The sequence below is a fragment of the Lutzomyia longipalpis genome, chromosome 1 (assembly GCF_024334085.1).
Source record: "Lutzomyia longipalpis isolate SR_M1_2022 chromosome 1, ASM2433408v1".
NCBI lineage: Eukaryota > Metazoa > Arthropoda > Insecta > Diptera > Psychodidae > Lutzomyia > Lutzomyia longipalpis.
In genome coordinates, this window is record NC_074707.1 from 38,228,245 (window position 1) to 38,243,554 (window position 15,310).

General features: G+C 33.1%; 1 protein-coding gene across 6 annotated transcripts in view; it reads right to left on the reverse strand.

The window, feature by feature from the left end:
- The window catches only part of LOC129787202 (elongation of very long chain fatty acids protein AAEL008004), a 55,388-nt gene that overhangs the window by 23,795 nt on the left and 16,283 nt on the right, over positions 1-15,310 (reverse strand). For 4 of the 6 annotated variants that reach the window (XM_055822585.1, XM_055822584.1, XM_055822586.1 and 1 more), the window contains exon 2: positions 2,968-3,074. The exons of 1 other annotated variant lie outside the window; for it this stretch is intronic. The gene's annotated coding sequence lies outside the window, so the exon portion shown is untranslated. Of the gene's footprint in view, positions 1-2,967; positions 3,075-4,333; positions 4,431-15,310 lie in introns of those variants that run through there. One more of the 6 variants, XM_055822588.1, reaches the window with a different exon arrangement.

Below are 15,310 nucleotides of genomic sequence, written 5' to 3' on the forward strand. Positions count from 1 at the left end.
AAAATTTGTAATTTAGCCATTTCCAAATCCCATACATATTGCCTTTCCCGCTCATAAATTCTTCTTGCTGCCCCGCTAGAAATTACGTTGTCTCATCACATTTCACAAAAGAAAAGTGAATTGAAATTTTTGTCCTACATTATTTGTGTGTGCATTGAAAAAACAGTCTGTGGCGTATAATTTCTTTGTTGGACAGGTCATTGATAATTTACACTGAAGTGTGGAGGAGAAAAAACGATAAATCGTGCAATCTTGCAACTACGGAGAAATAACACGGCGGAAAATATTGATCAATGAAGCGTCATCAATTTTTTTTTGCAACAAACGAGCACACAAAAATTGCCTGTATTCATGTCAACTAAATGGCACATAATAACAATTACATACCAATTGCAGGGGGTTATTATTAAATAATTTGTTGCAATTTATTGAGAAATTTGTAAAATTAAATGAAAACAAAAAAATTCCCTCTTCAGGTGTGGCCAGGTAAGCATTTTGTGTGTAATGTTTGAATTTATTTAGACCTCATTAATGACCTTAATAAATCGTTTAGCCTTTTGGCCGATTTTATCGCACATCGCAGACTTTTATCATTTCATCAATCATTGCTTACCAATTTTGTGCTAATTTTTTTCCTCTAATAAATTATTTTTCCATTTCCTTTCCTGTGTGCGTAAAATACTTCTTAAACAAAATGTAAAAATATTTGAATTGTGAATTTTCATGGGAATTCACGTGAAAATTAAAGAACATGCGTAAGCAGAGACACTGAATAATAGAAGAAAAAATACATTTTAAAGGAGTTTATTCATTGATATGTGAAAAACTTTCTTATTGCAGGAAGAAGTAGAACAAGGAGAAAATTGAATTGGAAAGAATGAGAAGTTTCATTGACGATTGATTCTCTACAAGTTTACCCGAGATTTTTTTATTTTACTTCAGATGTTAAACTTCTTTTCTTATTGTTTTTCAACATTCTCAAATTCCAACAATTCTAAAAAAAATTCGCGAGAATTTCAATTTTAAAATTTTTTTATCAGCAATTTTTTTGCCTCTTTGTTTTTGAAGGAACCCTTTGGGAGATTCCCAGGAGGAAATAAATCAAAATTTCTCAAAAGAAGCTCAGAAGAGGGAAAAATTTTTGCAGAAAATCACTGAACCAAGAAATTAAACAACACAATACAAGTTCATTGAATAAAAGTGATGAATAATGAAGTTGGTCAAATGGAAACGATGTGCTATATATTTTATTTTAAATGTACATACCTTCTCGCTTTATATATAGGTACGTAAAATTCTTATCAAAATAACATGCACCGTCAGTTGGAATTATTTTATATCATAAATCACATAACTTCTACTAAACATGTTGCAATAGTTGAAGCACTTTTGTGCTTAAATATCAAAAAAACATTTTTGATACAAATCACATTCAACAAATACTACACCCTGTGAGAGTATTAGGAAGTGAAGAATTTTTCGGGAGGAAAAGAGGGGAAGTGACACAGACTCTGGGGCGCCAAAATGCATAATATATCGATCAAACTAATATATATCTTACGACACCCTCCAAATTGCATCAATTTCTATTTTGTACCCTATATACACATCAGTTTTTCTTTCTAACACACTTCAATTTGCAAAATTACAACTTCAAACTCAAAATGGATAATTTGGGTTTTGCAGTGAAAGCACGCGACAGAAATTTTGTATATTTATACACATTGTTGCTCTTTTTTGTTGTTGTTGCTTCAACTGCAAAATGACATGCAATTGTCACACGCACGCATCGCTATATTTATGCATATCTCTGACAAATGATTTAATATTTATTGAGACTTAATTTGCAACACATCGCACACAGTCCTTGTCAGAGAATTAGTATACAATTGAAGTGACAAAGATATCAATAATATGGGAAATTTATCATTTTACTCAATTAGAATGCTTGCTAATTTCTTTTTGTAGTGCTTCTGTTAATATTTTTAATACCTACATACATAATAAGATCCTTAATGTAGAAGTTATTTTCTTTTTAGAATTTCCAATGAAAGAAAATGCCTTGTTGTCTATCACAGACAATTTCTTCCACAATTTAAACTAAAATTAACAGTGATAGAATTTGAGCAATTTAAACAATTTTTCATTAACTTTTATTGATTTAAATGTTTGCAAAAAAAAACTCGTACGAAAAATTAGTTCTTTAGCACTGAAAAGCAGACGGAAAATTTCCAAATTTCCATAAAATTTGCAATATTTTCCACAAAACTATTTTATTAACATTTTTCCCAGACTTTAAATTCAAAATTCTTCCCCCATTAAAATGTGCCAAATAAATTGGAACAAGATACTTTTTGACCCCAATTTGCATACAGAATTATTACCCAATTGCCGTCACGAAAGATTTTATTTTGCATATATCATTTGAATATTCATTTGACCATCATATTATGCAGGTTATAAAAAATATTATAGCTACACCACATATCACGAATATTAAAAAAAAAATCTTAAATCGGATTTTACGACCGATTAAATTCATGTACACTATTTTTATTAAAATCTATTGGTGAAAAAACCTAACATTGACACCTCATGTTCGTGATTTTGTGCCAAAAGTGATTATCGGCGGAGTTTTGAAATATTTTTTTTGTGATTTTTCAATCAAACAAGCACAAAATTTTAACCACCAAAAATCAAGTCAATAACTCTACATTTTATGGATACTTTTGTGGACCCTTTTATTGGCATTTTATTCGTTTTTTTTTTCATTGCCATGAAGAAATCTCTTCGATGCGCATCTTCCATCCAAAGAGTATCTTCTTCATTTTGTGACCAAAAAGGTCATGCCGCAGTCAAAATAAGAAAAATGTGTGTGCAAACTTGAATGATGAAACTTTTTTTTTGTCAAATAAAAAAAAACTTTTAGAGATCGATATATTGAAATTTTTGATAAATATCACTAACCTTAGCGAAAAACTGCGTAATTTACACACTTCGCTCACTTCTCTCTGGTACTCCGCACGCGCTGAGTAAATCAAATCACACAGGTACTTGCGTAAACTCTACAGAATCTGCAATGTAAGAAAGTAAATAAATTGTTTTATTGATGATTTTTTTTCAAGTAAGAATGAATGAACAATTTTTGAGAGAGAATAACGTCATGTTTTCCCCAATATGAAATGTAAAGGCAAATATTGGAAGTAAGAATTTTAGAAAATGAGGTAATTTTGGAGATAATTTTGGAAGAGAAACGAAAATAAAGAACTTGGTTGAAGTTTTCTCGTGAGATCAAAGGTCGATAAGGCAATTTTGAAGGAAAGAAATAAATTAATTCGATTAAATTCAATTTATATTCTTTCATTTCTCAGTTTGGTAAGTCCTAATGGAATGAAACTCAGCTTAATTTATACATTTTGGCATAAAACTAAAAACGATTCTTCTAAAACCCATCAGCAAAAGAAATGCGAATGAAAAACATTCTTAGAACATAATAAAAAAAAAAGTCTTAAGTGAGATTCGATCTCATAATTGTTTGCTTGGAAGACTTTATCTCTACCGATACGCTATGAAACAGAGAAACGTAAATCAGTAAAGAGTGATGTTGAAAATTAATTTTTATGTTTAAAATCAATTTCAATATTTTTTATGCAAAAGAAACAAAAATTTAGGATCTAACTCTAGTCTAAACTGCCCTAGAAATTTATATTGTGTATGTCCCCTATATTGCATTCCATTTCTCGAAGAAATTTTTAATTTACCTAATTGATGTTTTCTACAGAGAAATTCTTCTCAATAAATTCTCTTGCACTGTATTAGATTGAGTCCGATTTTAATCAACTATAAGACTTCTACTAATTTTCTAATTGCAACGCAAATGAACTAAAATTGCATTCAAGCCATGTGACTATTTTATCCAAATGACATCTTTTCTCTTCGTCAGCACTTTTCACACATCTCTCGTCGGTCGTATTAATCACCTCTCTTTTGGGGGGTGATTATTTTTAGACGAAATGTAACATAGTTTTAGACGATCGTAGCCTCACCATCTTACATTTCTTCTAATATATTTTATTCACAATTACGTCATTTGGCTGCTCATGATTTTCCATCACACACATAAAGCAATATAATTAACAATAGCGTACTGTCAGTGCCGTTTGTACATACAGTATTTGAAGGCATTTAAATTGGCAAATATCCAGGATAAAACTCAGACGTAGTCATTATGTATTAGCTCACTCAAATTTTTCGTATTCGTCATGAAAGTTATATAGAGAAACGTTAGGCATTCATCCAATTTGGTTTATATCGAATTTATATAGGACTTTACATTTTCACTTGCTTGTTCAATTCACTTCTCTTTACAATTTTACAATGAAAATGAAAAATTCTCACGCAAAGAAAAATCTCCAACATGTGCAGTGATTCACAGTGAAAAGTTAGAACTGAGAGGCAGAATTTCATTCTCCTATGATCAACAGTCCGTGTGGTGGGCCCGCCTTTTACATAATCATGCTCGTGCGGCAGCAACAGAGAATTCTTCGTAGATCTTCATCTCTATCTCTCTCCTCGCTATAGTAGCTTTTATAGATACACACATGACAATTTGGCAGGTGGCGGCAATATTAAATGCTAAATTCTTATGGTTATTTCAAGAATTACCATAGGTCACATACATATGGTCTAAGGTAACTGACCCCGCGCAGGTTTTCTCGCACTGTAAAGATTTTATTTGAATGGATATCAAAACCCATTCAGGTCCGTGTGCGCTAATTGCTGTTTCCAGGGGGGTTTTCTGAGAATTCTGGGGATTTTTTCACTGCGCATCTGGTCAAACCAATACATCACACCAAAATACCAAAAGGTGCGACAAAGAGTCTGGTAATGACTTGAAAATTTGAATTACAAATTTATTCTTAAGGTTTTTTTCTTCTTCATCACCGGAGATGATATTTCTTTCAAAATCCTCTGCCTTTTACTCCTTCATCTCGTTAAGAAAATTTTTCGCACAGACATCCCAACAGTTATTCATCTTTTATGGACTTTATGAGCATTATTTTTTTCTCCATCACCCAAAAGATGCTTTATAATCCACGAGGGGTATGGGGCAGGGTGATCAAGTTGACTCATTAATAAATTCTTCATCACTGAGGGATTTTTTGGGAAAGATTCGACTTTTTATTCCATGGAAATTTTTTTTTAATCATTTTGCCATGCTAATGCAGAGTTCAGAAACTCATTTTTCATCTTTTTTAAATGCCATACATTGATGAATTTTCGAGGTTAATATTTTAATTCTTCTTTTCTTCGTGAAAAATTATAACATACAGTGCGAAAATCTCCTGCTGTGAGCTTATATTTAATACGATCAGCTATATATTTATGAGCACACAGGCATCTATTGACTGTCAGTAGTTAAAGAACTAATTTTAATTTTAAATAAAAGTAATAAAACTTTTATTAATTTTCTTTTATAAATTTTAAATGTTAAATAATCCAGGGAAAATCCGGATCTATTTGATATATTACGAAAGAAAAGTCACAAATACATTCCTAAAAAAATACATAGCATAATAATGAGAAATTTCCTAAAATCTCTTAATTCAGAACATTAATTCCATGAAAATTAGAAAAATCCATGAAAATTTCCCCCTGTAAAATTCTTTCTAAACAAAATGAACATTTCCTGAAGTAAATTAAAAATCAATCTTCTGTTAATAATTACACTTCCCAGTGAAACAAGTCGCGCACACAGCTAGTTTGAGCAACAAGAAAAGTGTCTTTAATTGAAAATACGCTGACGTGCTACAACTAAACAAAACACGGATGTTGTCTCATGAGGAATAATCAATAATTCACATTTTTTAAGCATAAATATGCAAAGCACGAGAAGTTGGACTTTTGTCATGTTCGCTAGAGGTCAAAATGATTCGGGAAATTCTGGTGCCCGTCCCCAACGATGTGCTAATTACTTTTTGTGTTACTACCGACATAATTGTGGATGGGGTATTATATGGAATTTTGCTTTTAGAACATCCCCCTTCTGTTTTGGCGTTAAATAAGAGACAAATTCCGTAATATTTGACCAAATTTTGCTTAGTTTTTTTTTTGTTGGTAAGGTATGTACCCCAATTGCATGTTTCTTTTGCATTTATTTTCACGTTCCAATTAATAATTTACAAAATATTAAATTTCATTAAAAAAAAATCTGACACATATTTTATGTACTGTACACCTCTATGTGTTTTTTTTGCTTAATTTTTATTTATGAACTCCATGGATGAGCCAAGAAATAAAGAAAAATGTGTATATAAAACACCAACAAAACTAATATAATACAACAACAACAAAAAGAGTCAAGCAATGCAAGCGAAAATTACGTTATAAAATATGCAAATGGGAAGTCTTACATAATATGTGTCTGTAAAACATAATCGATTCGGTGACGGGGTGATTCTCTCCCAACACTTAAAAGCGTATGTTGTTGTTTTCTTTTAGCCTGCATTTTTTTAAAAATGTATTGAGGCAGACAATAAAAAGCAAAACAATAAAACAACCCACAATTGCAGTGAAATGTGCTAAAATACCGCGTCTTCTGATAAATTTTATGCTTCGCTTAAAATCACAATTTCCCCCAAAAAAAAGAGCATCAAAAGAGACGATCAATACCGTAAAATAGGGTGAATTTTAACTTTAAAAAAACTAGCAAAAAGAATAAATTTGAAGAAAAAAAAACTTTAAAGAGTTTAAAGTCATAAATCTTGAATTTTCTAGGAAATAATAGAAAATAAGTTTCACTTACGGGCTGTGATTCTTCCTTCAGAGGTCAGTCCAAGTATGATATTTGATGAAGATTGTGGTGAAATGTGGCAGAAAATTCAAGTGTGTCATAAATTGGGGGTGTAAACTCTGGGGAAGGCTAACTCGCGCATTGGCTGTGATTCCTGGCGCGAGTCATCCTTCCCCAGAGTTTGCACCCCCAATTTATGACACACTTGAATTTTCTGCCACATTTCACCACAATCTTCATCAAATATCATACTTGGACTGACCTCTGAAGGAAGAATCACAGCCCGTAAGTGAAACTTACCATGTACATTCCCTTTTCTTATAAATCTATACTATACTGCTATATATATATTACCGTTATATTTTACTTTGCATTTACATTTATATGCTTTATATGTATATATAAAGCGCCCCGCTTCGCGGGGCGCCAAAATGTTTTAATTCTATTTTGCATTTTTATGTATCTACATATATGTATACTTATATATGTATATATAAGGCGCCCCGCGAAGCGGGGCGCAGGATACCTATATATACTAGTATTTGTTCATACACTTATATTTATTTAAAATTTCAACATTCATTTACTACAAAGCTCACATAATAAGATCTGCTCAAAATCAGATTAGTTGGAGCCAAAATATTATATGCTAACTTCAGAACGCTATATCTCAGGAACGGCTCGATAGATTTTCTTAAATGAGCTATCGTTGGAAAGGTCTTGATATAAGCTATAACATACTGAAGTTTAATCAAAATTTATGACCTAGTTTTCGAAAAGTTCGAGTTTAAAATTTTCAAAAATTTTGTTTTTGATTTTAGCGCCTCTTGCGGTCATTTCTCGAAGTTGCAATGTTCTAGACATTTATAGGGTTTCACGAAACCTTTCATTTGCGCTTGAGTTGATTAAAATTGGACTTGTAGAACCCGAGATATGACATGCCAACTTTGGAAGGCTATATCTCGAGAACGGCGACATAGATTTTCTTCATTTTTGGCATGGAGCTAGATAATATAGTCAACTATAACATACTGAAATTTCATCCAAATCTATCGTACAGTTTTCGAGATATTCATCGAAAACTAATCGAAAATTTTGTTTTTGATTTTTGGCCCTCTAGCGGTCACTTTTGAAACTTTGGATGTTCTAGAAAATTGTAGGGCTTGCTGAGAGCTTACATTTGAGCCTGAGTTGATCAAGATCGGTCAAGGCGTTCTCGAGTTATAGCCGATTTTCGATGAAAAATTGTGACGGCCATATTGACTAAACGGCTTGGCCGATTTTCGAAAATGAGGTATCGTTGGAAAGGTCTTGATGGCCCCTACAACATATAAAAATTTCAGATTTTTAGCTATTACAGGGGCTGAGATATAGCGAAAACAAAATTTGGGGGTTATTCAAAATGGCGGTCGCGGGGGTGGGGGGTTAGATTTGACCTCATAATCGGATTTCTTCCACCCGATATATGAACTTTGCCGTTGACCGCAAGTCTCTATCTATTACCGTTCTCTTGTTATTAAGCCTTATACTACGGCCGGACGGACGGCCGGACGGCCGGACGGCCGGCCGGAAAAGTTTTTTGGAGCATACGTTTTTTGGAATGTGGGGACCCTAATTCGTGCTCATCCCAAGTTTGAGCCCGATCGGACAACATTGCATTTTAGGTGGTACACAGAAGCTGTGCTATTCTTTTCTTCGAAAGAATCACAGCTAAAAAAACCTTCAATGGAACAATTTACCCCGCTTGATTGCATTTACCCCGTATTATGGTAGCTTTTATTGATTCTCTTTATAATGCAACTCTACATTATTTTACTTTCCTTTATATACTCTTTACAAGTGAACACCATGTACTTTCCTCTCGTGGCGTCGAGAAGCAACAAATTTATTCACATCAAACACGACAAGTCACAGAAAAGGTGTGTCACCGCGATTTGGGTCATCACTTTTACTCTCTTTAGCCAACAAAATACATCAAACATGCCTCTCAATACAAATGCAAAAGTAACAAAACATTTTATACTCAACAACATAGCTGCAATGTCAATTATATAAAACAAATTCCAAATATTAAATTTAATTATGCCACTTGTGTGGTCTGTGTGTCCAATAAATTAGGCTAGGAAATGTGTAACATGTATATTTTAGGAGGAGAATGTCTAACAAAAAATTGACATTAGTCAATTTGACGTTTAAATTTTGACAAAAAGGAGCCACTTTGACATTTGATTATTTTTACCCCATAAAGAGTGTCCATGGACAATCCAATGGATTGTCCATGGATTCGTCCCATGTGTCCCATGGAAATTTCTTGTTTTTTTCTTATATTCTGTCCTACGACAAAATAAGACATCCTCAAAGACATTTTCATGACTTCCGAGTCTTGCTTTCGTACGACAGATTTTGGACAGATCATAGGACTTGTCACTTATTTCCGGTTAGGATTTGTCCAATGTTTACAAAATTTTTTATTGGACACGTCAGGGGACAGTCCATGGACAGCCTATACAAAGAACATAGGACATATCCAGTGTTTAGAAAATTTTTAGAAGACGAGTCAGTGGACAATCCATATGAATAGCATAGGACAGATCCGTGTAGAGTAAAAATCTAGCAGACACCTCAGAGGACAATCCATGGGACAGTCTATACAAAGAGCATAAGACATATCCAGTGTGCAAAATTTTCAGTGGATACATCAATGGACAGTCCATACGAATAGCATAGGACAGGTCCGTATTTAGAAAAGTTCTAGCGGACGCGTCGTAGGACATTTCATACGAATAGCTTAGGATATGTCCAATTTTTTTCTATTTTTTTTTTACTAAAAAACGCTTTGAATTAATTTTTTATTTTTTTATTTAAAAATTATATATATAAATCTTACATGTATGATACTTTGTCCTTCGGCGGTTGAACTCTGACGTCCTGGGTCTTTGAGATGTTCTGCAACTCCTGTATTCCAAGACACGGGATGCTCTGCAATTTCTGTTTTCCAAGACACGGGATGCTCTCCTACTTCTGTTTTCCAAGGCACGGTCTGAAAAGACAAATAATTTTATGAATATTAAGTAAAATCTTCAAAATAAAATGAGATATAATCAATCAATGATAAGTACCTTTTCTTTTCTCCATTCCCTTCGTCATAAATGCTGATAGTTCTCTTTGGCGAGCTTTTGTAACGTGGGAGTATCCGTAAGATAGTTGTCCGGGAACGCCGGGAACATGTAGCTGTAAGAATATTACAGAATATAAGAAAAAAACAAGAAAAGTCCATGGGACACATGGGACGAATCCATTGACAATCCATTGGGTTGTCCATGGACACTCTTTTTGGGGAGCCTGGGAGAGTCCGGAGAATAGAAGTTGTCCGGGAACATGTAGCATGAAAAGACAAATCAATGAATAATAATGGAATAATAGAAAAATTTGTCAAATATTACATACATAATATTTACTACTACTACCCCGACTACTTCTACTACATACTACTGCTACTACTACTGCTATTACTACTACTACTACTACTACTATTTACAGAAGAGCGCTCTTTAATTAAAATACTTCTCTTTTTACCTGCTTTTATTCGAAAAAAATCTCTCACCTGGACTTGTCGAAACACGTAACCTGTAAAAAAGAAAATTTCTATTTTCGCGTACAATTATATAAATTGCAACTTAATTTCTTATACACATCGTTTAACTATATCCTAATTAGTGTATAATGTACTTACTTTGCTATTTTTCCGGATATTTTTCCCATTTTTCCATTTTCCAACGCTGCTACACACGCACTCTTCACAGAACAAAGACATTTGAACAAACGTAAGACATATCGATGGAAGCATATGTCGAAAGTCCAATGAAAATAGTTGGACTGGCATTAGATATATGAAATTTTAACGTCCTATGATATTCCTTTGGATTAGCTTTGGACGTCTGAATTAGACGTCTTAAGAGATATCGTAGTACAAGATATTATACAATCGTGGGATATATCCCAATCGAATGTTCAATGATGAACTAATGGACTGGCATTGGATACGTCTAACGTAAACTTTCCTCTGAAATTCCTTTGGACTAGCATAGGACGTTTGAATTAGATGTGCTAAGATAAATCGTAAGATTAAACGTTCGACCATCGTTGGACATATCTCAAACAAATGTCCAATAATAAACCAATGGACTGGCATTGGATATGTCCAATTAGAATGTCCTATGAAATTACCTTGGAGTAGCATTGGATGTCTGATTAAAGTGTCCTGAGGTAAACTGTAGGATTAAACATTAGACTATGGTTGAATATATCTCAATCGAATGTCCAATGGTAATCTATTGGACTGGCATTAGATACGTCCAATTAGAATGTCCTATGAAATTACCTTGGAGTAGCATTGGACGTTTGATTATGGTGTCCTAACATAAATCGTAGGATTAAACATTAAACTACTGTTAGACATATCACAATCGAATGTCCAATGATAATCCATTGGACTGGCATTGGAAACGTTCAATTAGAATGTCCTATGAAATTACCTTGGAGTAGCATTGGACGTTTGATTATGGTGTCCTAACATAAATCGTAGGATTAAACATTAAACTACTGTTAGACATATCACAAACGAATGTCCAATGATAATCCATTGGACTGGCATTGGAAACGTTCAATTAGAATGTCCTATGAAATTACCTTGGAGTAGCATTGGACGTTTGATTATGGTGTCCTAACATAAATCGTAGGATTAAACATTAAACTACTGTTAGACATATCACAATCGAATGTCCAATGATAATCCATTGGACTGGCATTGGAAACGTTCAATTAGAATGTCCTATGAAATTACCTTGGAGTAGCATTGGACGTTTGATTATGGTGTCCTAACATAAATCGTAGGATTAAACATTAAACTACTGTTAGACATATCACAATCGAATGTCCAATGATAATCCATTGGACTGGCATTGGAAACGTTCAATGTAAACGGAAATTGGACTCATATAGGACAAGTGAAGGACACGTCCCAAGAAAAATCATTAGACTAGATATAAGACTGTAATTGGACATATCCCAAACGAATGTCCAATGATAATCCTTTGGACTTTCATTGGATATGTTCGCTGAAAAAAGATCACATTGGATTGCTGTTAGACATGTCCATAGACATGTCTACAATAATAGGACAACTCTTTATGGGGTAGAATTCAATTTACTCATCATTGAATTCTTCTAATAAATCTAAATTAGGTTGAAAAATAACTAGAATATCTCATAAACTGACATTTCCTTTGACAGTTGATTGACACTATGTAGCTCATTTGACAGAAAACCTAACCTCAAAATTTAAAATGGGTCATTTCACATCAAATTCCTCTTCGATGTAATAAAACACTATTAATGCATTTTGTATCAATTTAAATAACAATCAAGCGTCTTTATGAATTACAAAATGTTAATTGTAAAATGTTTATGCAATGCTTGTAATTGAACCGGAAGAATTTCTCGAATGTTCTTGTATTTATTGCCTACAATAAAAAAAAACATTAAATGCTTTTCAAACAAAAATTTAGCAATTGAATATCATTAGGCTTTTGTTTTATTGCACAGCACCGCATTTGCTTTATTTCACTGCACGTTGGACATTATTTTTGTAACATACTTTTGTTTGGCATTAGATGGGGGGAAAACATGTAATAAGAATTTAATAAACTATCTGTGCAACAGAGTGTAATTTAATAATGAAAAAAAAAACGTTTATATTGCAACATTTATGAGGAATATTTAATTAATTTTACCAGCAGAAGACGTTGTCGGTAATTTTGCTAAGAATAGAGAGAATGTTGTGAAAATGGAAAATTCTTCTGATGTTCTCATCGGTAATTGGAAGGAAAATGAGGGAATTTGTGCGGAAAATAATGCAATTTGTGGCTTTTCCATGGCATTTGAAGATGCTGTACATACATATGTATATGAGAAGAAAAAAAATCCACAACAAACCACCCGAAAGGCATAATCATGTGAGATTAGTGAGTGACAAAAAAATAACAAACACTCATTTCTCAAAAGCTTTTAAAGAAATTACGCACGAGTTGAATGATGACTTAGAAAAATAACTTTTCCATTTATGTGGGCAATATGTAGAAAAATCTTCACATGTCTTCAAAAAGGCGTGGAGTCCCCTCGAGGGGACATCGAGTACAAGAAAAAACCATGACTATTTGTGCATCAAATACTTACTAAAAAATATTACTAAAAGCACTACAAAAGCATTCATTATGTCTCTATTTTACTTTTTTACTTATAGACCTAAATGTGACGCAAATTTAAATGTATTTTTGTAAGAGGTTAGTAGGTCCTCAGAGGTACCTCTGAAGAAGAAACCTCTTTTGTAAATAGAAGAAAAAAAAAGATTGGCAAGAGTTTAACCTTGACTTTCAGCTCCATATATAGTCAATAAATTTTCTATTGCATCTCACACGTCTTTTGAAATGTTCAAAATCGATATCAATTCAATAATCTCACGCATATTTGCTATTTATATTTACCGTGGAAATGCAGATGACGAAGAAAAACAACGGTAGAGTGAGGAAAATGGCACACACTCACATACAATCTATTTTATTGTGACACCTAATTTATATTGCAGGCCAAATAATGTGGACATCACCTTTTTATGATGATTGCATAATTCATAATTTCTGTGCAGAGGCGAAAGGCGCAAACACAGTCACACTTTCGCATAAGATTTATAGCGCAAAATGTAGATGTTTCACTTTATAAAACCAAACAATTTCATTCAAAAACTGCGAGACTGTGAAAGAAATATGCAAATTACCAAGCATGAAAAAATATAATAAAAAGCTCAAATGCATTGGGAGGAAACAGCTGTACTTTGTAAGTTAAATTTTTAAAGTCTTGAAAGCTTGGCGGCAAACTTTGTCTCCCGTAACTCCGAGAGGCACCCATTGTCATCTTACTCCTCGACTTTAAATTTTTGTAAACATTTATAAAATTTTGAAAATTTTCGATCTAAAACAATCCTTTAAAATTCTTCCCAATGGAATGTTTTTTTTGATTGGATAAGGTGTAAACTAGATTGTAAAGTTTCCACCAAAATCTGCATGATAAAAAATACAAAAAAAAAACATTCAAAACATGCGAAATTTGGTCAATTATTACTATTTATAAAATTAAACATGCCCATAAAGTTACAAAAAAATACTCTAAGTGGTGAAGGTTTCATAATTTAATAGGTGTGAATCAATGTCACTGGCATACTTAACAAAGTTATTGGTCCTCACGACCTTAACAATGTGCGAAAATTTAAGGAATGAATTAAAAAGTCTTCAGAAATAAACTGGAGTTCAATAAAATTTGACAAGAAACTGATATGCGATCTGCAAGATCATCAATGTTGAACTTGTAGGTATTTTACGACTCATTTTGGCAATCTAGGACAAGTTTAAAGAGCAACATTTCAAACAAATCTGCAAACCTCTCTGATCTCTAACACTGCAACCTCATTACAGGGCAATTAGAGGGGGTTTAATGGCAATAAATCAGATTAATTTCCTAATTGCGCCATGTGGATCATAATAATTTACCTCAATTTGTGTGAGTCAGTTTTTTTAAAGAAAAAAAAACTCTTTAGATCACTCACAGTCATCAGTCATCACTTTGCCACCACCAATCAACCATGATCGATCAATTATGCACTCAAGAAGTTCAAATACGCTCACTGGTCTTTCAACACATGCCATAACGCAACTTCTTTTGCTTCTTTTTTTTTCTTCGTTACTCTCTTTACAAATGCTCTCCTATGTTGCCTACCGCCGAAATGTAAAACCGATGATTTGTATGTGCAAACGGTGAAAGAAAATAAAAGTGAAATTGATTCGGCTGTCCAATGGATCTCTTTTTTATCGGGAGATCTTTTTGTGCCTAAGTACCTCCGGGGCGAAACTATTCAAACATGGTATGAAATTCTTTTAGAGAAGCCAATGGTCAACGGTACAAGGACTTTTCTCTTAAATATTCTTCTTTCCTAATAATTTGATTATTGAGCAATATGGCATGATATTTAGTATATAGTGATGTACGGTATAGGGTGGTATGAACATCAAACGGTTTTTAGAAGGTAGGGTATATGTTGTGCCCAAGAAGATCTATTAGAACATAAATAACAGACTAGACCACTTTAGAATCATAATAAATTTCTAGAACTTCCAATAATTTATTCTAGAATTCCTAGAAGATCTAAGCTTTGACCCTGAATTATCCTGATATAATGACAAATCGATTCTTCATTAGGACCTTCATCAGGTCCTCATAGCTAGTAAAAGACAACAATTATTGTACCTACTATTTTAAAATGCAACCCATGCCCAGACAATTCAACCTTCATTTTTAATTTTCAATAAATATTTTCTGACACCCTGTTTTATATATTTAAATAGCAATAATGTGAGAATTATACTGTGTGTGGCACTTCGTAAACCTGTCGCGCTTTTTCTGGTAATC